We start from the raw sequence: 22,940 nt of genomic DNA on the forward strand, positions 1-22,940 counted from the left end.
GGGTTGTCGTGGCTTGAGGGCAGTACGATGTACGGGTCCTTCTCCCACTGGTCGTCCAACTTGTGGAGCCGCCTTTTCCTCTTCAAGACCTGCTCTCCGGGTACCAGGGGAACAGCGGGAGCATACTGGTTGTAAGTTTTCTCTTGTCTTTCCCTAGCTTGACAGAGACTTCGCTCCACGCTCTCCTGTACTTTCCGGTACTGCTGCTGCCTCTCTGTGTCCCAGTCTGCTTCTGGTGAAGTGTCCTCGGGTGTCAGGACTCCCATCTCCAGGTCAACAGGTAGCTTACCAGGTCTTGCCCTCATCAGGTAAGCCGGGGTACAGTTGGTGGAACCTACCGGGATGTGGTTGTATAGGTCCACTAGGTCGGGCAGCCTCTCAGGCCACAGACTGCGTTCTTCCAGGGGCAATGTTTTCAGAAGATCTATCACCACCTGGTTCATTTTCTCACAAAGTCCATTAGTTTGCGGATGATAGGGTGTCGTCCTTATCTTCCGGCAGCCATACAGAGTGCAGAATTCTTGGAAGACCTCCGCTTCAAAGGCAGGTCCCTGGTCTGTCAACACTTGGTCCGGGTACCCGTGTGGACGGCAGAAATGCTGCTGGAAGGCTCTAGCTGCTGTTCGAGCTGTTAAGTCCTTGACGGGGACGACAACCAAGAACCGGGAGTAGTGATCCACGATGGTTAGTGCGTAGACGTAGCCACTTCTGCTTGGGGTCAGTTTTACATGATCCAAGGCTACCAGTTCCAACGGCTGCCGGGTGACGATGGACTGCAGGGGAGTCTTCTGGCTGGCACGGTCCTTCCTTCTTAGGTTGCACGGGCCACAGTCTCTGCACCACCTCTCGATGGTTCCCCTCATGCCTACCCAGTGGAACCGCCCGCGCAGCAGGAACTCCAGCTTCTTCCATCCGAAGTGTCCAGCCCCGTCGTGGTATGCCTCCATCACCACGGCTGCGTCTCTTCGTGGCACCACTACTTGCCAGATTAGTTCATGCGTCCGGGAGTTAACCATTCGGCGGCACAACTTCCCCTTATAAAGGAACAGTCGACTCTTCTCAGCCCACAGTTGCTTGGCTTCCTCCGGAGCGTCTGGGTCAAGGCGAGCCTCTGGCCGAGTCAGCATCTCCTTCACCAGTCGGACGGCAGGGTCACTGTCTTGCGTTTCCGCCCAGTTGTAGTGAGGCAAGGGATTAAACGTAGCAGCTTGCTTACTCCTTACCCGGTGGGAATACTGGATAGTCCCATGACGGTGGAACGCGGGGAGTTCGACTTCTTCCAGTCCCTCTGGATCTTCTCCTACGTCCGGTAGGTTTGGCATCCTGGACAGGGCGTCCGCGTTGGTATTGGAGCGTCCTGCCCGGTATTTGATTGTGAACTCGTAGTTGGACAGACGGGCCATCCATCTCTGCTCTAGGGCACCGAGTCTTGCTGTGTCCAGGTGTGTCAACGGGTTGTTATCCGTGTACACGGTGAACCGGGAGGAAGCGAGGTAATGCTTAAAGCGTTCGGTGACTGCCCACACCACTGCCAGGAACTCTAGCTTAAATGAGCTGTAATTCTCAGGGTTTCTCTCGGTGGGTCGCAGTTTTCGGCTGGCGTAAGCAATTACTCGTTCTTTCCCCTGCTGGATCTGGGACAGCACGGCTCCTAGCCCGATGTTACTTGCGTCGGTGTAGAGGATAAAGGGCTGGCTGTAATCAGGGTACGCCAGGATTTCATCCCCCGTGAGGGCCATCTTCAGCTGGCGGAAGGATTCTTCTTCTAACTTCTCCCATCTGAAGGGTGGCTTCTGGTTCTTGGCCTTCCGGGACTGGCCTATCAGGAGGTCCTGCATAGGAGCTGCCTTTTTGGTGAAACCGGGGATGAATCTGCGGTAATAGCCTACCAACCCGAGGAACTGCCGCACTTCCTTTACACTGGAGGGACTTGGCCATTCCTTAATTGCGGTGATCTTATCAGGGTCGGGAGCCACTCCATCAGCGCTCACCACGTGTCCCAGGTACTGCACCTTTGGTTTCAGGAGGTGACACTTGGAGGGTTTCACCTTTAGGCCGTAGCTTGCCAGAGCTTCGAACACTTCCGCCAGGTGTTTCAGGTGGTCCTCATACGTCTTGGAATATACGATGACATCGTCCAGGTACAGCAGGACCGTCTCGAAGTTTCTGTGGCCCAGACAGCACTCCATTAATCGTTGGAAGGTTCCTGGTGCGTTGCAGAGTCCGAACGGCATGCAGGTAAACTCGCTAAGTCCCATCGGGGTGGTGAATGCGGTCTTCTCCCGGTCCGCCTCTGCTACAGGAACCTGCCAGTACCCACTAGTGAGATCCAAGGTAGAGAAGAAGTTAGCAGATCTTAAAGCAGCCAAAGACTCCTCTATCCTTGGTAAGGGGTACGCATCCTTGTGTGTGATACGGTTGATTTTCCGGTAATCTACACACATCCTCATGGTGTTGTCTTTCTTTTTGACTAAGACTAGTGGAGCTGCCCAGGGGCTACAGCGATCCCTGATCACCCCAGCCTCCTTCATGTCTCTAAGCATCCCCTTGGCGTGTTGGTAGTGTGCAGGGGGTACGGGTCGATACCTCTCTTTTATGGGAGGATGGTCTCCCGTGGGGATGTGGTGTTCTACCCCCTTGACTCGCCCGAAGTCTAACGGGTGTTTACTAAACACTCTCTCGTACTCTTGAACCACCCGATAGACTCCCTGTTTCTGGTGTGAGGGAGTGGAGTCAGTACCCAAATGTAGTTGCTGACACCAGTCCTCCATTGTTTTCTGAGAGCCGTTACCTTCCTCCGGGGAAGATGGAGGCAAGGGTTCTACGGACTGTATGGAATCTTGATTGATGGTATACAATTTGGCTAGCGTGGCATACCGGGGCAGGTACACTTCCCTCTTCCCGATATTTATTATGCGAACGGGCACCCTCCCATGGCGTACATGGACCACCCCCCGTGCTGTCAAAATGGTGGGCCTACTGTCTGAGTAAACTGGTTCTACCATTGCCTGGTAATCTCTACCTCTCAGACCAATAGCTGCCCGGCACCAAATCATCATTTCACTTTTCGGGGGCATGGCAATAGGGAAAGGGTCACACATTCGCACGCTACCAATCTCACCACCGGAGAGTTCTAGCTGTTGCCGTCGCATCAGTGCCCGGATCTCTTTCTGGAGCACTCGCTGCTGGCCGGAGCTGGCGTTCTTGGCAACCTGCTGTAAAAGGAAAATCACCTCTGCAAGACAATTTTCAATTACATTAGTTCCTAGAGTTATCTTTGGGTGACTCTCGTGTTTGTCAATGTCTACAATGATCAGTCCCTGTGCTGCCAGTTCGACTCTACCAATTTTAATGGTCACCTCTTTAAATCCAATCTGTGGCACGGGCTGACCATTGCTGGCGATGATACTCAAGTCGTCGTCAGGGTAGCGGGTGATATCCGAGTCATTCCAGTACTGCTTGAAGAGCACGTACGGGATGGTGGTGACCTGTGACCCGGTGTCCAGTAGGGCACTCATAGGAATGCCATCCAGTACCACGGGTAAGACTGGACGTCCTCCCACATATTTGTCGCGCCAGTTCGATGGGCCTGGTGATCTTTTTCCTGGGGGTTGGCCCTCTACCCCAGGTTGTGCCAGTTTAAAGGACAGTACCTTGCCATATGTCCGGGTTGATTGCAGCGGCGGCAGATGGGTCGTCCGTCCTCGTTGTATCGGTCGCTGGGTCTTCCTCTGGCCGGTGGGGTCCTCCTTGGTCGACGCCACGGGATGTCCTCCGGTCCGGATGCCAGCTGGATCTTCCCTGGAGTGGAAACCTGTAAAGACTGCACAGTTCGGGTTAGCGCAGCAACGCTTTTAGCTAGCTCTTGGACCTGATGGTGCAGGTCTGGAGCCGGGTCATTGTTCAAAGCCTGCGCACCAGCTCCCACAGGCCCTGCCGACAAGGGCGCCGCCTCCTGGTGGTAAGTGGTAGTGGGGCGTCTGGGGGTCACAACGCCACCTGGTGCCGGTTCTCGAAGCACCCGGATGGCTCTGTCCTTGAACTGTGCAAATCCCAGATGAGGGTCCTGTAAGGCCATTGCCCGCAACTGGGTTCGGTGGGCATTGCAATATAAACCCTCTATAAATTGTTCAGTCAACAGCCTGTCCTCGTCTCCCACGCCGTCAGGGTCGGTCTGCTTAATGGCTCTCAGGGCCTCTTGTAGGTTCAGGGCATAGTCCCTTATACTCTCATGTGCCCGCTGTTTGCACCCGTAGAATCTAAGCTTGATCTCGGCTGAGGTGCGGGTATCAAAGGTGTCCCTCAGCCGGGTTAGTATCCCTGCGACAGTCCTCCCTCCAGGTGGCCAGGACTTTACCTCCCTTTGGGCTGCCCCGGTTAATTGGGCCACCAGGATGCTCACTTTTTGCTCCTCTGTGAGGGGGTACACGTGGAAGAGGCTATCCAGCTTTTCTCTAAAGTCATGCAGGGTATGTGACTCCCCAGAGTACTGGGGTAGCCAGGCTGCCCCCGGGATATAGGGCATGGTGAAAGGCATGACCGCAACGGCGGTGGCGCTGGCGGGGGTTGAAGCGGTGAAGCTCTCCTCCGTATCCGACATCCTTCTCCCCCCTAGTGGACCGTGGCCTACCTTGCGATGATCCTCTTCCGTAGGCCGCGGCTCCGCAGTGGATCGTCAGGGTTGAGGACCTTCCGTCGCGCTCCTGTGACGTCAGCTGGGCTCCTTCCAGGACCTTACGCGACGTCTGGACGTGAGGCGGGGCTTCAGTTCTCGCGCGCTTTTGGAGTCCACGGCCCTCTTTTTCCCGCGCGGCGTCTTCAAGATGGCGTCCAACGGCGGGAAAACTCCACGGAAGGCGGGAAGAAGGCTGAAAATGGCGCCGGATGGCGGGAATCTTCACCGATGGCGGGAGGAAGGCTGAAGATGGCGCCGGATGGCGGGAATCTTCACCACTGGTATGTTTGAACAGTCTTTTTCAGGCACGCAGTACCCGGTGGTTGCGGGCACGAAATCCTGCCGACTACGCCAAAAGTTGACGCACCCCTGGGCCTTGGTCGCGCGGTCTGTTGAGGGTTGTAGTCTCGTGGCGGTGACCCGGTCCGTACCCAGGGAGTCAAACTGAGCGGCGATGTATTAGCGGTAGATGTTGGACGACTACGCCACCCGTTGAGTACAGCTAAGGAGCTGCTGCTGCAGGGCAGACCGCTGAGGCCGGTGGTAGGATTGTGCAGCGTGATAGTATCACCCCCAACGGGAGGGGTATGGCCTCAGGGCAGCCGACGTGGATGATGGGGGTAGCAGGAATCACTCAGAGACGATGCGGTGTAATTCAGGGTCTTTACTGGTGATAAAGATAGACCCTCCCGGAGTACTGGCTAGCGATCGGGGCCTGGTCAGTCCTTGAGCAGATGGGATCTCCCCTGGCCAGGCGGAGTTGTAGGCCTCCCAAACTGACTGTACTCTTCTGGCTACCTTGCTAGAGGCGGGTATAAGTAGCCCACGTCCCTGAGTGTACCGTGTGGTGCTCACCCGTATGGCCGGTGACTCGGGGCCTTCTAGTGGCGTCCGCTCCACGACGGCGGTGCTGGTCCCACGCGTGTGACCGTGCCTTCGGGTTTCTGGGCCAGAGGACCTGCAATCCCCTGCCGGTCGGTTTCTGCTGCTGGATAGGAGTTAGTCCCCACAGCCTCGGACTCCGGGTCCGGTGATAACTTCTCAGTCAGGGCGAGCTCTGCAGCTGCCAGCCCCTGACTCCTTGTAGCACTGCTCCCACAGAGCTCCTGATGTTCTTTTCCTATAGCTGCTTCTCTGTCTCTACTTCTTCTCTACTCACTAACCCTGCCTCAGCCCTAGGTTTATATAGGGGAAGTTCTTCCCCTCCCAGGACTGGGCAGGAGGTGTGGCATGCACAGGATCCCTGACCAAGAGACCTCCCACCTGCTCTCAGACATAACATTGCTGTTACTGTGGAAACCAGACCCCTGGGGTGCCACACATACATACTGTATAAGGGGCATAATGGGGGCATTACACTGTGGGGGGCATCATACATCCTGCATAAGGGGCATAATGGGGGCATTACACTGTGTGGGGGCATCATACATCCTGCATAATGGGGGCATTACACTGTGTGGGGGCATCATACATCCTGTATAAGGGGCATAATGGGGGCATTACACTGTGGGGGGCATCATACATCCTGCATAAGGGGCATTATGGGGGGCATCATACATACTGCATAAGGAGCATAATGGGGGCATTACACTGTGTGGGGGCATCATACATACTGCATAAGGGGCATTACACTGTGGGGGGCATCATACATCCTGCATAAGGGGCATAATGGGGGCATTACACTGTGTGGGGGCATCATACATCCTGCATAAGGGGCATAATGGGGTCATTACACTGTGGGGGGCATCATACATTCTGCATAAGGGGCATAATGGGGTAATTACACTATGTGGGGGCATCATACATACTGCATAAGGGGCATAATGGGGGCATTACACTGTGTGGGGCATCATACATCCTGCATAAGGAGCATAATGGGGGCATTACACTGTGGGGGGCATCATACATTCTGCATAAGGGGCATAATGGGGGCATTATACTGTGGGGGGCATCATACATACTGCATAAGGGGCATAATGGGGCATTACACTGTGGGGGGCATCATACATCCTGCATAAGGGGCATAATGGGGGCATTACACTGTGGGGCCAGTAAAGGGGTCCTGTACTATGAGAACAATACGTTTCCTCCCTTCCTGTCTCCATAGTTGGGTCGTATGTATCTATTACAGGAAACAGAACAGAAACCTTATGAATCTTATAAAGGGGCAACACAAGACCCCAAAAGAGTCTCCGTGCTGAAGGGGTTAATGCCCCCTGCGCCCAGTAATGGGGGTCTCCACATACCTGCACGTGCAGAGCCGCCACCACATATATGGCTGCTCTGTGTCTGTGCGCACAGGAGCTGTGATGAGGTCACAGGAGGGGAGGAGTCAGGGATCACATGATCAGGGGCCTCAGTGGATGCAGGACTCTGCTGTGCTGGTTGTCATGGTGCTGGATGAGCTGAAGTTTATGTGTGGGGTCAGGAGGGGTTTACAGTGTGGATGTAGCAGAGCCGCGTGTGTACAAGGTGTACGGAGCAGAGCCGTGTGTGTACGAGGTGTACGGAGCAGAGCCGCGTGTGTACGAGGTGTACGGAGCAGAGCCGTGTGTGTACGAGGTGTACGGAGCAGAGCCGTGTGTGTACGAGGTGTACGGAGCAGAGCCGCGTGTGTACAAGGTGTACGGAGCAGAGCAGTGTGTGTACGAGGCGTACGGAGCAGAGCCGCGTGTGTACGAGGTGTACGGAGCAGAGCCGCGTGTGTACGAGGTGTACGGAGCAGAGCCGCGTGTGTACGAGGTGTACGGAGCGGAGCCGTGTGTGTACGAGGTGTACGGAGCAGAGCCGCGTGTGTACGAGGTGTACGGAGCGGAGCCGTGTGTGTACGAGGTGTACGGAGCGGAGCCGTGTGTGTACGAGGTGTACGGAGCAGAGCCGCGTGTACGAGGTGTACGGAGCGGAGCCGCGTGTGTACGAGGTGTACGGAGCAGAGCCGCGTGTGTACGAGGTGTACGGAGCAGAGCCGCGTGTGTACGAGGTGTACGGAGCGGAGCCGTGTGTGTACGAGGTGTACGGAGCAGAGCCGCGCGTGTACGAGGTGTACGGAGCGGGCCGCGTGTGTACGAGGTGTACGGAGCAGAGCCGTGTGTGTGCGAGGTGTACGGAGCAGAGCCGTGTGTGTACGAGGTGTACGGAGCGGGCCGCGTGTGTACGAGGTGTACGGAGCAGAGCCGCGTGTGTACGAGGTGTACGGAGCAGAGCCGCGTGTGTACGAGGTGTACGGAGCAGAGCCGCGTGTGTACGAGGTGTACGGAGCGGAGCCGCGTGTGTACGAGGTGTACGGAGCGGAGCCGCGTGTGTACGAGGTGTACGGAGCAGAGCCGCGTGTGTACGAGGTGTACGGAGCGGAGCCGCGTGTGTACGAGGTGTGCGGAGCGGAGCCGGGTGTGTACGAGGCGCGCGGAGCGGAGCCGGGCGTGTACGAGGCGCGCGGAGCCGCGTGTGTACGAGGCGTACGGAGCGGAGCCGCGTGTGTACGAGGTGTACGGGGCGGAGCCGCGCGTGTACGAGGCGTGCGGAACTGAGCCGGGCGTGTACGAGGCGTGCGGAGCGGAGCCGGGCGTGTACGAGGCGTGCGGAGCGGAGCCGGGCGTGTACGAGGCGTGCGGAGCGGAGCCGGGCGTGTACGAGGCGTGCGGAGCGGAGCCGCGCGTGTACGAGGCGTGCGGAGCTGAGCCGGCGTGTACGAGGCGTGCGGAGCTGAGCCGGGCGTGTACGAGGCGTGCGGAGCGGAGCCGCGCGTGTACGAGGCGTACGGAGCGGAGCCGCGCGTGTACGAGGCGTACGGAGCGGAGCCGCGCGTGTACGAGGCGTACGGAGCGGAGCCGCGCGTGTACGAGGCGTACGGAGCGGAGCCGCGCGTGTACGAGGCGTACGGAGCGGAGCCGCGCGTGTACGAGGCGTACGGAGCGGAGCCGCGCGTGTACGAGGCGTGCGGAGCAGAGCCGCGCGTGTACGAGGCGTGCGGAGCAGAGCCGGGCGTGTACGAGGCGTGCGGAGCAGAGCCGCGCGTGTACGAGGCGTGCGGAGCTGAGCCGGCGTGTACGAGGCGTGCGGAGCAGAGCCGGGCGTGTACGAGGCGTGCGGAGCTGAGCCGCGCGTGTACGAGGCGTACGGAGCAGAGCCGCGCGTGTACGAGGCGTACGGAGCAGAGCCGCGCGTGTACGAGGCGTACGGAGCAGAGCCGCGCGTGTACGAGGCGTGCGGAGCAGAGCCGGGCGTGTACGAGGCGTGCGGAGCAGAGCCGCGCGTGTACGAGGCGTGCGGAACTGAGCCGCGCGTGTACGAGGCGTACGGAGCGGAGCCGCGCGTGTACGAGGCGTACGGAGCAGAGCCGGGCGTGTACGAGGCGTGCTGAGCGGGGCGTGTACGAGGCGTGCGGAGCGGAGCTGAGCCGGGCGTGTACGAGGCGTACGGAGCAGAGCCGCGTGTGTACGAGGCGTACGGAGCAGAGCCGCGTGTGTACAAGGCGTGCGGAGCGGAGCTGAGCCGGGTGTGTACGAGGCGTGCGGAGCTGAGCCGGGCGTGTACGAGGCGTGCGTAGCGGAGCCGGGCGTGTACGAGGCGTGCGGAGCGGAGTCGGGCGTGTACGAGGCATGCGGAGCGGAGCCGGGCGTGCATGAGGCGTACGGAGCGGAGCCGCGAGTGTACGAGGTGTACGAGGCGTGCGGAGCTGAGCCGGGCGTGTACGAGGCGTGCGGAGCGGAGCCGGGCGTGTACGAGGCGTGTGGAGCGGAGCCGGGCGTGTACGAGGTGGACGGAGCGGAGCCGGGCGTGTACGAGGCGTGTGGAGCGGAGCGGTGTGTGTACGAGGCGTGCGAAGCGGAGCCGCGCGTGTACGAGGCGTGCGGAGCGGAGCCGTGTGTGTACGAGGTGTACGGAGCGGATGCTGCCCCTCTCCAGGAGCGATCACAGCAGCATTCACGGCATGAGACATTCTTGTACTACACTGACTGTCCTGACAGAACACGGCTCGTCAGGGCATAGCCCCGACCTCCAGCGACAGCCGGACAGTCCCATTGGATCGGGGACGGTTGGGAGGTTTCTGTATATAAGTTGTGTGTGATAATTGTAGAATTATTAATGTCTTAGCATAAAAGGATGTACCTGAGTGTTTGTGCCGGGGTCCACATGCATGGAGGGGGTTGAGGCGGTGCTGGCTGTATTATGCAGACGGCATCTGCCTGTAACAGTAGCAACCAGAAACTACTAGAAACTCTGCACCAAAATGAAGCAAATCCTTATTCTGGGAACTTTTCCTTGTACGTAACACCCCCGGATCCTGTACAAGCCGGCCAGATGTTCTCATTCATGTCATTTTCTGCTTAAGGTTCTGCGGTTTTCTGGCCAACTATAAAAAAGAAAAAGCGTAAAACAATATTTGTTACTGCTGCATTGATTTAAGTACAATCTTTCAAAATATGTACACTGTGTTCCAAATTATTATGCAAATAATATTTTCTCAGATTTTCCCAAATTACCTATATGAATTGCAGTCATTGTAATTTTCCAGTCAAATAACTATTAGGGTATGTGCACACGATGCAGAAATGCTCAGGATTTTTTCCTGAGCATTTCTGCATCTCCCTGGCAGGAAAAACCACATGCGGATTGTACATGCGGATTGTACATGCGGTTCCCTGCCAGGGACATGCGGAAATGAAGCGGTCTTCACTTTCATTTCCGCATGCGGGTTAACAAGCGCTTCCCAAGCGATTTTAGCATCACTTGGAAAGTGCTTGTCAACTTCACACTATATAAATCGATGCAGCCGGCATGGATTTATATAGTGTGTGAATGTCAAAAAAATAAATATATACTTTACCCTCTGATGGCCCCCAGTGTCCTGCTTCGCTCGATCCCGGCTGCCGGCAGTGAAGACTGAAGGACCTGCCGACGTCAGCGTCACGTGACCCGTCACATGACTCTGACGTCAGCGAAGGTCCTTCTTCATTCAACCGCGAAGTGCCGGGAACCAAGCAGGAGCGCTGCGCGGGCCGTCAGAAGGTAAGTATATATATATTTTTTATTTTATTCTTTTTTTTTTAATGGTACCTGGGTCTGGATGAGAGTCCTCTCATCCACACCCGGGTACCATCCGCACATTAGACCGCATGGAATGCGCATCAACATATACAGTGATGCGGATTCCATGCGGTCTAATGCAAGTCAATGGCGGCAAAAAAGCAGCGTTTCCGCAAAATTAATTGACATGCTGCGGATTTTTGAGCGCAGCGTTTACGCTGCGGAAAAATCCGCATCATGGACACAGCACATGCGGATTTCAATTGGGGAACATTGCTGCCCTTCTACCATGCGTTTTTAATGCGTTTCCGCGGCGTTTCCGCAGATGCAAAACCGCCGCGGAAACGCATTAAAAACGCATCGTGTGAACTCAGCCTTAGAGTACAATTGAAAGGTTTTTGTACAAGCTGCCTATGACAACAGTATATTTTTTAAAAAATAAATCACTCAAACTGCACTCAAAATGCATGTTCCAAATTATTATGCACAGCAGAGTTTTCAACCTTTTCATTTTAATAAAGAACAAAAAAATTGTCATTTTTGAAATTATAAGCATTAGCAGCTTATTAGAAACTGAAATCAAACAGTTTTCAACTCAAACTTTATTCTAGGTGATGTTACATTTGCACATAGGACCCCTTGTTCGAAAGGAGCTTCTGAACTCTCTCGTCCATTGAATTTGTCAGGTTTTGGATGGTTTCTGCTTCAATTGTTTTGCATGAGGACAGAATACCCTCCCAGAGCTGTTGCTTAGATGTGAACTGCCTCCCGCCATCATAGACACTCCTTTTGATGATGCTCCAGAGGTTCTCAATGGGGTTGAGGTCAGGGGAGCATGGGGGCCACACCATAAGTTTGTCCCTTTTTATGCCCATAGCAGCCAGAGATGCAGATGTGTTATGTGCAGCATGAGACGGGGCATTATCATGCATGAAAATGATCTTGCTGCGGAATGCACGGTTCTTCTTGAACCATGGAAGGAAGTGCTGTTTGAGAAACTCCACATACATTATGGAGTTCATCTTTACCCCTTCAGGGATCCTAAAGGGGCCGACAATCTCTCTCCCCATGATTCCAGCCCAAAACATTACTCCACCTCCTCCTTGTTAGCGCCGTAGCTGTATTTGCATGGGGTGTCCATCAACCAGCCATCCTCCACTCCATCCATCTGGACCATCGAGATCATTTCATGCATGATAATGCCCCGTCTCATGCTGCACATAACACATCTGCATCTCTGGCTGCTATGGGCATAAAAGGGGACAAACTTATGGTGTGGCCCCCATGCTCCCCTGACCTCAACCCCATTGAGAACCTCTGGAGCATCATCAAAAGGAGTGTCTATGATGGCGGGAGGCAGTTCACATCTAGGCAACAGCTCTGGGAGGGTATTCTGTCCTCATGCAAAACAATTGAAGCAGAAACCATCCAAAACCTGACAAATTCAATGGACGAGAGAGTTCAGAAGCTCCTTTCGAACATGCGGTCCTATGTGCAAATGTAACATCACCTAGAATAAAGTTTTGAGTTGAAAACTGTTTGATTTCAGTTTGTAATAACCTGCTAATGCTTATAATTTCAAAAATGACCATTTTTTTGTTCTTTATTAAAATGAAAAGGTTGAAAACTCTGCTGTGCATAATAATTTGGAACATGCATTTTGAGTGCAGTTTGAGTTTTTTATTTTTTTTTAAATATACTGTTATCATAGGCAGTTTGTACAAAAACCTTTCAATTGTACTCTAATAGTTATTTGACTGGAAAATTACAATGACTGCAATTCATATAGGTAATTTGGGAAAATCTGAGAAAATATTATTTGCATAATAATTTGGAACACAGTGTAAATCTATAAATCTATTACACGTCGGGTCAATGCTGTAAAGGACAGTAAAGTGCCATGGTTGTGGTTTTTGGGTCACTCTGCTTCCCTCCCAAAAATGCAATCAGAAACTTGTAACTACTGATCGCTCCACAAGAAAAAGCCGACAACTCCATCAATGGGATCATTTTATAAAATTAGGTCTTCGCAAGATGAAAATGGGGTCACAAACCACATTTTTTTTAAAAATGTTCATAAAAAAACCCAAACAAACAAAAATAATAACCTTACTTTGATTTTTTCCCCATTTTTCAATACTTTATGTGCTAAATTGAATGTTGTCATTCCAAATAACAACTAGTCCCACAAAACACAAGCCCTCCGTCTATGTGAATGAAAAAACAAAGTTATTATTTTTGGGAAAAAGGGGAAGAAAAAAACAAAAAATTGGTCTTGTCAGAATAATGTAATTGCTATATATATATATTTTTAAAATTGAATATTTTTAACCCAAAATTGTGATCTGTTATAATATTATCATTCTTCATGCGAGATTAATCATTAGTCTGTAGATAAATCCAAACATCTGGAAGATGTAGAACAATATATCTGTGATTCTCTTCTGCCAGGATAAGCGCCTCCTTTCTGTCCTTTCTGTGATGGAGAAAACGCTTGAAAGATTCAGAAAGTCCGATGAGTTTTTGTAGCTTATTGTAAAGGGCCTTAATGACGACCTGGGAAAGAAACCACCAGAAACAAAGGATCCAACCAGGTAAGTTCTAATGATCCCATCTGATAAAATGATCAGCTTTATTTCCATGGGATTGTTCTGTAGAAGAGATGGGACCTGCAGCATTCTGATCCTGAACTTCACTATGTATAGATGTAGCAAAGCTTAATGTGACAATTCACACACCGCAGTGATAAATTGTCTCAGAAGGTTAGCTCTCATAACAGAATTAACATCACTTATAGTGGAACTAAACTTACAATTTATTTTCAGAATTGTGAAAATTATGGCACTTTGCAAAGCACTTCATTAGTTTCTTTGGCGTCATATCCATAAAATGATGATATTAAAGTGGCCTCCAGACCCTGCTTTTCCCCAGTGCAGGAGCGTTGCTGGGGTCCTAAGAGATCAGGGACCCCAGCCCCAAAGTACATGTTTCCCCATATAACCTCCCTGCCACTTAAAAGAGGATTTATACATATATAATTACAGTATACCACTGTTACTAATCTAAAATACACTATACAAAGACCAATATTCCCAAAATTACTACTATACAAGGCCAAAATGATCCTGCTACACAATGTCCTCTACCTTCACCACCACACAGTGAGTCCATATATGAAAGAAAACCTCCGCAGGGTAAAAGACCATCAAAGGAGTCCAGGGAGTATAAAATCTATCATATCTATTCAGCCATAGAAAAATAGGATGATGGGGGAAGGGACACAACACATATGTGATTGTTAGACATGTAAGCCAAAAAAAGCAAGGCACGCAAGGAAGGGGCCATTCCAGGTATAATGGCTGTCTATAGTATCATCATGGGTATACTAAAATATCCCAAAATAGACACCGCATATATTCCACTGGGGACAACAGTCATCATATGCAGGTGCATCTCACTAAATTAGAATATCATCAAAAAGTTATTTTATTTCAGTTCTTCAATACAAAAAGTGAAACTCCTATATTATATAGAGTCATTACACACAGAGTGATCTATTATATAGAGTCATTACAGACAGAGAGATCTGTTTCAAGTGTTTATTTCTGTTAATGTTGACGATTATGGCTTACAGCCAATGAAAACACTAAAGTCATTATCTCAGTAAATTAGAATAATTAACAAAAAACACCTGCAACGGCTTCCTAAGTGTTTAAATATGTCCCTTAGTCTGTTTCAGTAGGCTCCACAATCATGGGGAAGACTGCTGACTTGACAAATGCCAAGAAGGCAGTCATTGACACCATCCACAAGGTCCCAGAGTTCCAATTTTCCTTTGGAAATCAAGGTCCCAGAGTCTGGAGGAAGAGTGGAGAGGTCACAATCCAAGCTGCTTGTGGTCTAGTGTGAAGTTTCCACAATCAGTGATGGTTTGGGGAGCCATGTCATCTGCTGGTGTAGGTCTACTGTGTTTTATCAAGACCAAAGTCAGCGCAGCCGTCTACCAGGAAATTTTACAGCACTTCATGTTTCCCTCTGCCGACGAGCTTTTTGGAGATGGAAATTTCATTCTCCAGCAGGACTTGGCACCTGTCCACACTGCCAAAAGTACCAATACCTGGTTTAAAAACAACAGTATCACTCTGCTTAATTGGTCAGCAAACTCACATGACCTTAACCCCATAGAGAATCTATTATAAAGAATATATGGGGTATTGTCAAGAAGAAAATAAGAGACACCAGACCCAACAAAGCAGATGAGCTGAAGGCTGTTATCAAAGCAACCTGGGCTTCCATAACACCTCAGCAGGACACAGGCTGATCGCCTCCATGCCACACCGCATTGATGCAGTAATTGATGCAAAAGGAGCCCTGACCAAGTATTGAGGGCATTTACTGAACATACATTTCAGTAGGCCAACATTTCAGATTTTAAAAACATTTTTCAAGCTGATGTTATAAATATTATTAATTTACTGAGATAATGACTTTTGTGATTTCATTGGCTGTAAGCCATAATTAGTGGCGTACCGCCAATGGTGGCAGGCCACACCACTGCTATGGGGCCCGTGAGCCTTGGGGGAGCGAGGAGGATAGGTGAGTATTGGGGGGGTGGGAGGTTGCGGCGGAGGAGCGGGCACACGCAGTAGCGGCTGCTGTAGGTACCACGTGTGCCCGCTGCTAAAGGGACATGAATATTCCCTCTTGTCCACTTCCATGGGCGTGGAGAAGAGGGAATATTCATTCTCTTTAGTAGCGGGCACGGAGGAGCGCTGAGCCGTGGCTCCTGCTTACAGTGCCCGCTACTAAAGAGAATGCATATTCACGCTTGTCAACACTCATATTCCCGGCGTGGAGAAGAGTGAATATGCCGGCAGCAGCAGCGGCTCACCTCGACAACTGAGAGCACGCGCTGCTCAGTTACCAACATGAGCTGCTGGCAGACAGAACACAGCAGCTCTGGAGCAGAGGTGAGGAAGGAAGGTGAGTATAAGTGTTTATTTTTTGTGTGTGCAGTGATGGGGCCACACATACCAGGATTGGGGGGTGAGGGGGCCACACATACTAGGATTAGGGGATGAGGGGGCCATCATACAGAGTATAGGGAGATGTGGGGACCATCATACAGTGCGCCGGGAGCTGTGGGGACCATGATACCAGTGCATATGGAGCTGTGGGGACCATCATATAGTGCATAGGGAGCTGTGGGGACCATCATACAGAGCGTAGGGAGCTGTGGGGACCATGATACAGTGCATATGGAACTGTGGGTACCATCATACAGGGCATAAAGAGCTGTGGGGACCATTATGCAGTACATAAGGAGCTGTGGGGACCATCATACAGGGTATAGAGAGCTATGGGGATCATCATACAGTGCGTAGGGAGCTGTGGGGATCATCATACAGTGCGTAGGGAGCTGTGGGGACCATCATACAGTGTCTAGGGAGCTGTGGGGATCATCATGCACTGTATAGGGATCTGTGGGGACCATCATACAGTGCATAGGGAGCTGTGGGGACCATCATACTGTGTGTAGTGAGCTGTGGGACTATGATACAATATACAGGATGCTATGGGGGCACTCCGGACATTATTTCTTTTAAATGGGTGCATCATCAGAAATTTCTTCTTTCACCACCCCGAAATCATCGTCCATAGACTTGAAAAAGAACTTTGTAGTTGGGTGTAGTTTGATTGTGGCTTTAAGGGGGCATTATTACTTAAAGGGGATACTCAACGGTATTTGTTGCTTGGAGGGAACACTTCAGATATTGAAACTTTCATAAGAGCATATCTGGCATTATTACTTGCTAGGTAGCACAGTGGGGTCTTTACTACTTTCTATGGGACGCTATTATTTTTATAGGTCCCCTCTATCTGGCACACAGTCTTTGTAGCATTAATTGGTGGAGGGTAATCATAGTAATGACATAATTTTTGAAGTATTGAGGTTCCTATTCCACGTCGGAAGAGCAGGCAGCATGGGGAGGTTGTGCAGGGTGGGAATAGATGGGGACGGTGCTGGAAATGTGAGAAGTCAGATGGTCTTTGTACAGTGTGTTTTTTATGTAGAGGCAATGGTCATATCATAATACTATGTACTCACTGTGTAGTGTTGATGGTAGAGGGCATTGTGTAGCGGGATTATTATTGCCTTGTATAGAAGTAATTTTGGGAATATTGGTCTTTCAGTTGTGTATTTTAGTTTAGCAACAATGGTGTACTCTAATTATATATGTATAGGTCCTCTTTTAAGTGGCGGGGAGGTTGTATGGGGAAACACCTACTTTGGGGCTTTGGCCCCTGATCTTTTAGGACCCTAGCAACGTCCCGGCATACAAGGGATATCGGGGGGGCACAAAGTGTTCTGTAGGTTTCCTTTACAGTATGAAGCATTTTGCACACAGTATCCTTCCTGTGTAATATACTCCAGGACTGGTGAGGCGCACTGTCGCTCCCTATTTCGCCATAACTCGGCCTCAGCACTGCAGTGATGATCAGCAGGTCTGCTTACTTGTTCTTCGGTTTCGCGCACTATGTCTTCCACTACTGGCTACCTTGAACCCTTGCACTCGGGACTCCCACTAGTACATCATATTCAGTGCTGCTTTGGGGTCCATAACTCGGCGTCCAATCCAAGGACCCTTCTCTGTAAGGCCACTCTGTCTCATCGGTCCAAAAAAGTCGGGCGCACTTCATGGCCTCCTCATATAGAATGAATGGAGCAGCATTTTAGCATGCGGACCACCGTTCCAATCTAAAGGGGATGAAGGTTCCTGTAGATTGGAGCTTGTTTTCATTGGACAACCCCTTTAATTTTTCACACACTGTTTCTGCATTTAAGTCTATTTTTGGTAAATATTCGATGACCTGGTGTAATTTGTGATGTGTTGTTCTTCACCTGAGGTTGTATTGACCTCATTTTATAACTTCTAAGGACCAGACTTTTTTTAATATATCCTGAATAGAACACAATAGAATTGTATGGAAAACATTATTGTGTTCTTCACAATTCAAGGCGACGTGTCCTTATGAGATCTTTTTCTTGAAGGTATATGGCCCTCAGGTTCTTTATCACCATGCAATCTGAAGAGCCAACTTAGACTAAGAGTGGCCACCACTGGGCATACACCATGGTGCAGCAAGGGCTAGCAATCTGTCCCTCCAATTGTGCGGGTACTTATTGCTTAGGGAATGTCAGCCCAATTCTTCTTTTTAAGAGGGTTCACTGTCTGTGCATCTCTGTGCCCGAAGAATATTAACCTGGTGTTACTGTATTACTGCTGTTCCAAGTGGAAAGCACATGGTTCTCTTAGAGACAGGACCCTTGTATAAACCCAAGTAGACTTGAATTGGAAAAGCCACTGGTCTGGACCAGGACTCTGGTTGTGTCCGGTGATGGCGGCATGCACGGTTTCTATGTACGTGTCTGTGTGTAGTCAGAAAAGAATTTCAGTGGTGGCCTAATAACTGCAAGGAGCGACGGAGGTGTTGGACAAAGGTAAACGAGTGACTGCAGAACGGTTGGTAAATGTGGCCACTTCATGGGAATATTGGCCACTGATGACTGAGGCCTCCCTCCTGGTTTGGTCCTGGAGCCCCCCGGCCACTTGTTGAACATCTTTCCTGTTTTTTACTGTTACACAAGACCCTGTGTCTCCTGTATTCTGCAGCTGCGTCCCGTTCTTCAGTCTTCTTTCTGTAGCATGGTGTGTACGACGTCCTGGATACAATGTTACTGCTCCATCACAGACTGAACCCCAGAACAATTGTCATGGAATTTGATACCAGAGTTCTCTCTGTGTATGGAGCCCCCATATTTTGTGATTACTCTTATTCTCACTGTGTAAGGTGAAATCCAGGAAAAAAAACCTCAAAAAACAATATATATATATATAATTAATTTTTTTATTGAAATAGCAATAAGCAACATTGTAATGAAAATATTACTGGTCCTATAAGAAATTAAACTATGGTCACAGTCACTCTCAGATTGGCCCCGGTGGAGACCACAAAACGAGCTGCGGTCATTGGGGACCACCTGAGAGTCATTGGGACCCAAAGATCCAGAAGAAGGCAAAGAAACCCCCCAAAAGAATTCTGATTCAGGGGAGAAAAAAATTCCTTCCTGACCCCATTTCTGGCGATCGGATATTTCCCTGGATCTCGTGTATCCTGCTGCATATTGCTGTATATAACATAGGCTTATGTCATGTGAACAATGGCCAAATAGCTGTTGGCTGAGAACTCGTCCTGTATGATAAAATCTGCGATGGAGGTTCCTAATACGGCTTCCAACGAAGATGTGACATCATCCAAATGTGTATAAGAACTAGCGAGTGATAAAGGAGACAATGGCTGGTAGGTAATAAGTCATTACCTGTCTGCCAATATCTTCTTCTGGAAGACTTCAAGATATCATGTATTACATATTACATATTATTCTGAAAGAGCACCATGTAATACCACATGTGCCCTGGAGAGGCCGCTACGTCCAGCAAAACACAGCTGATTGCTGAGGGGGTTCACTGCCAGACCCCCGACTATCAACTGATCGCCTGCAAGTCCTCATTTGGGGACAGGAGTTGTTCACACTTGGCATATTTTGTGATTCATGAGGGGAGGACAGTAGCCGGATATAGACTTTTTCTATAAAATCAGATTAAAGGGGTTTTCAGGAATGTTTTTATGTAATATATAGGAGGTTCCCAGTGGTAGAGAAAACACACAGAGCTTTACTTTCTCCTGCGGCTCCAGCTCTGGATCTTCAGCGCTTCCTGTGCTCTATTGTGACAGGCTGCAGCGGTGATGGCTCAACTTCAGCACACTTCATTGCTGCAGCCAATCACTGAGCTTAGAAGCTCTGTCAGCGTGGCCCACTGAGCCAAGTGATTGGCTGCAGAACTGCAGTCATGATGTCACCCTTGAAGCCAGTGACTAAAGATCAGCGGCAGCGGTGAAGTGCTGGAACTGGAGCAGGAGGTAGTAAAGCTTCATCTGTTCTACTTAAGTGACGATTTATAGGATTTATATTTAAGTGATGAAAAAAAAATTCAGAAATTTCTAAAAAAAATAATAAAAATAATTTGCTTGTGTCGCCACTTTCCGAGATCCGAAAGCCGCGGCGTTTTCATGTTTCGGGAATGGGGCTGCGTGAGGGCTCGTTTTTTGCACCACAGACTGATGGTTATATTGATATCATTTTGGGGTATATACAATGTTTTGATTGTCTGTTATTATATTTTTTTTTCTTGTTGCATCGACTGAAAATCTGTAATTCTGGCATTTTATGTAATGTTCTAGTTACGCCGTTTTCTAAATGGATTAATTTATTTTATATTTTGATGAATCTGACTATTACAAACGCAGCGATACCAAATATGTGTATTTTTTAAATGTTTTATATTTCTTAATTTTTAATGGGGGGAAAACTGGGATGATTTGAACTTTTATACTTTTTTCATTTTTTGCTACTTTTCACTGTATTTGTTCGTCTCTTTAGGGGGCTTGAACCTGCGATCATCTGATTGCTTGTGCTATATACAGCATTGCTATATATAGCAGAGATCACGGTCTCCTATGAACACTAGGAACAGGCTGGCTGTCACAGGAATCCAGTGATGACAGACACAGGGATCTTCAGTGATCAAGTCACGTGTGCGCCAATGAAGAAATGGAATGGTGCACCCCCTGCTGGCGCACATTAAATGCCGCTGTCACACACTGATAGCAAGATTTAATAGGCTAACTGTCGTGGGCAGAGCTCCGCTCAACCTGCGACTGTTAGAGGCATATGATTGCTGAATAACACAGCCATCATCTGCCGAGAAAGATGCAGACTCGGCGTGTGAGCCTGCAAGAAATGCGGGGAGCAGAATTATGACGGATATAGTCCTTCATAAGTTAAGATGCATTTCTGAGTTAAATAGTGACCGTCATTAACTGTATTTTCTAGACTATATGATGCACTTTTTAACAACAAAAAATCTTGCTGAGTATTGTGTGCGTCCTATAGACCAGAAGCAGCGTCCTATCAAGTATGCTTATCATGTGTCTGGCACCTGCCGGAGCAGATTTCAGCTGATCGTGGGGGTGCCAGGTGTCAGACCCTCCGATCTCATACTGATCAGCTATCTTACAGATAGGTCATCAATTCTTAAGTCCCAAATAACCCTTTAAGGGGACTGGGAATGAAATCACCACCAAGGCACCAACAGAATAATAAATATGTCCTTGTATAAACTGTTGGTTCATTATAAGCTCATTGTCTACACAATGCAGAAATGAATGATTTATACAGGGGCATCTTTATAAACTCATTACACAGTGGTATTTCACAATGGTGGTGGTTTAGGGGCCTGAAATGAAGTGATGGGTTACCTTTAATACATACATGAACATTCACACACATACACACTCACCTCAACACACACATACATACACACACAAACACACAGACACATATACACACTCACCTCTATACACATACAATAATCACACGTGCACACACCCCTTCAGTGCTGCAGTGCTCAGTACACAAACACACAGACCGTTAGTCCAGGGACACACAAACCATCACACAGCCACCCCTTTATTGAAGGGGTCACAGATACACACCCCTTCAGTGCTGGGATCACAGACACACATCCCTTTGGTGCTGAAGTCACACAAACAGACACAGACACACACTTTCAGTGCTGGAGCCACACACACAGCCCTTCAGTACTGCATTTGTGGAGACATGTACATGTGTGCCAAACACACATGCACACACCCCTTCAGTGCAGCAGTGTTGAGGACACAAACACACACCCCATTAGTGCAGGGACACACAAACCATCACACAGCCACCCCTTTTTTGATGGGGCCATAGAGACACAACCCCTTCATTGCTGGGGTCACAGACACACATCCCTTTGGTGCTGAGGTCACACAAACAGACACACATCTTCAGTGCTGGGGCCATCCACACGGTCCTTCAGTGCTGCATTTCAGGGGACATATACACGTGTGCCAAACACAGGTGCACACACCCCTTCAGTGCTGCAGTGTTGAGGACACAAACACACACCCCATTAGTGCAGGGACACACAAACCATCACACATCCACCCCTTTATTGATGGGGTCACAGAGACACCCCTTCATTTCTGTGATCACAGACACACATCCCTTTGGTGCTGAAGTCACACATACAGACACACACCTTCAGTGCTGGAGCCACACACAGAGCCCTTCAGTGCTGCATTTCAGGGGACATGTACACGTGTGCCAAACACACGTGCACACACCCCTTCAGTGTTGCAGTGATGAGGAAACAAGCACACACCCAATTAGTGCAGGGACACACAAACCATCACACAGCCACCCCATTATTGATGGGGCCATAGAGACACACATCTTTATTGCTGGGGTAACAGACACACATCCCTTTGGTGCTGAGGTCACACAAACAGACACAGACACACACCTTCAGTGCTGGAGCCACACACACAGCCCTTCAGTGCTGCATTTCAGGGGACATGTATACATGTGCCAAACACACGTGCACACACCCCTTCAGTGTTGCAGTGATGAGGAAACAAGCACACACCCCATTAGTGCAGGGACACATAAACCATCACACAGCCACCCGTTATTGATGGGGCCATAGAGACACACATCTTTATTGCTGGGGTCACAGACACACATCCCTTTGGTGCTGAGGTCACACAAACAGACACACACTTTCAGTGCTGGGGCCACACACACAGCCTTTCAGTGATGCATTTCTGGAGACATGTACATGTGCGCCAAACACACGTGCACACACCCCTTCAGTGCTGCAGTGTTGAGGACACAAACACACACCCCATTAGTGCAGGGACACACAAACCATCACACAGCCACCCCTTTATTGATGGGGCCATAGAGACACAGCCCTTCTTTGCTGGGGTCACAGACACACATCCCTTTGGTGCTGAGGTCACACAAACAGACACAGACACACACCTTCAGTGCTGGAGCCACACACACAGCCCTTCAGTGCTGCATTTCAGGGGACATGTACACGTGTGCCAAACACACGTGCACATACCCCTTCAGTGTTGCTGTGTTGAGGAAACAAGCACACACCCCATTAGTGCAGGGACACGCAAACCATCACACAGCCTCCCCGTTATTGATGGGGCCATAGAGACACACATCTTTATTGCTGGGGTCACAGACACACATCCCTTTGGTGCTGAGGTCAAACAA

The 22,940-nt window shown here is 50.1% G+C and overlaps 2 protein-coding genes across 2 annotated transcripts in view; one reads left to right on the forward strand and one right to left on the reverse strand.

Annotated features, from left to right (window-relative positions):
- LOC141176156 (uncharacterized) overlaps positions 1-6,986 on the reverse strand; it is a 30,129-nt gene extending 23,143 nt beyond the window's left edge. Inside the window, exon 1 of the mRNA XM_073660155.1 lies at positions 6,922-6,986. The gene's annotated coding sequence lies outside the window, so the exon portion shown is untranslated. The remainder of the gene's footprint in view (positions 1-6,921) is intronic.
- Positions 1-22,940, forward strand: part of LOC141176153 (uncharacterized) — a 246,575-nt gene that overhangs the window by 179,632 nt on the left and 44,003 nt on the right. The window lies entirely within an intron of this gene.

The sequence above is a fragment of the Phyllobates terribilis genome, unplaced genomic scaffold (assembly GCF_046119375.1).
Source record: "Phyllobates terribilis strain yellow unplaced genomic scaffold, ASM4611937v1 Scaffold_17__1_contigs__length_24005725, whole genome shotgun sequence".
Lineage (NCBI taxonomy): Eukaryota > Metazoa > Chordata > Amphibia > Anura > Dendrobatidae > Phyllobates > Phyllobates terribilis.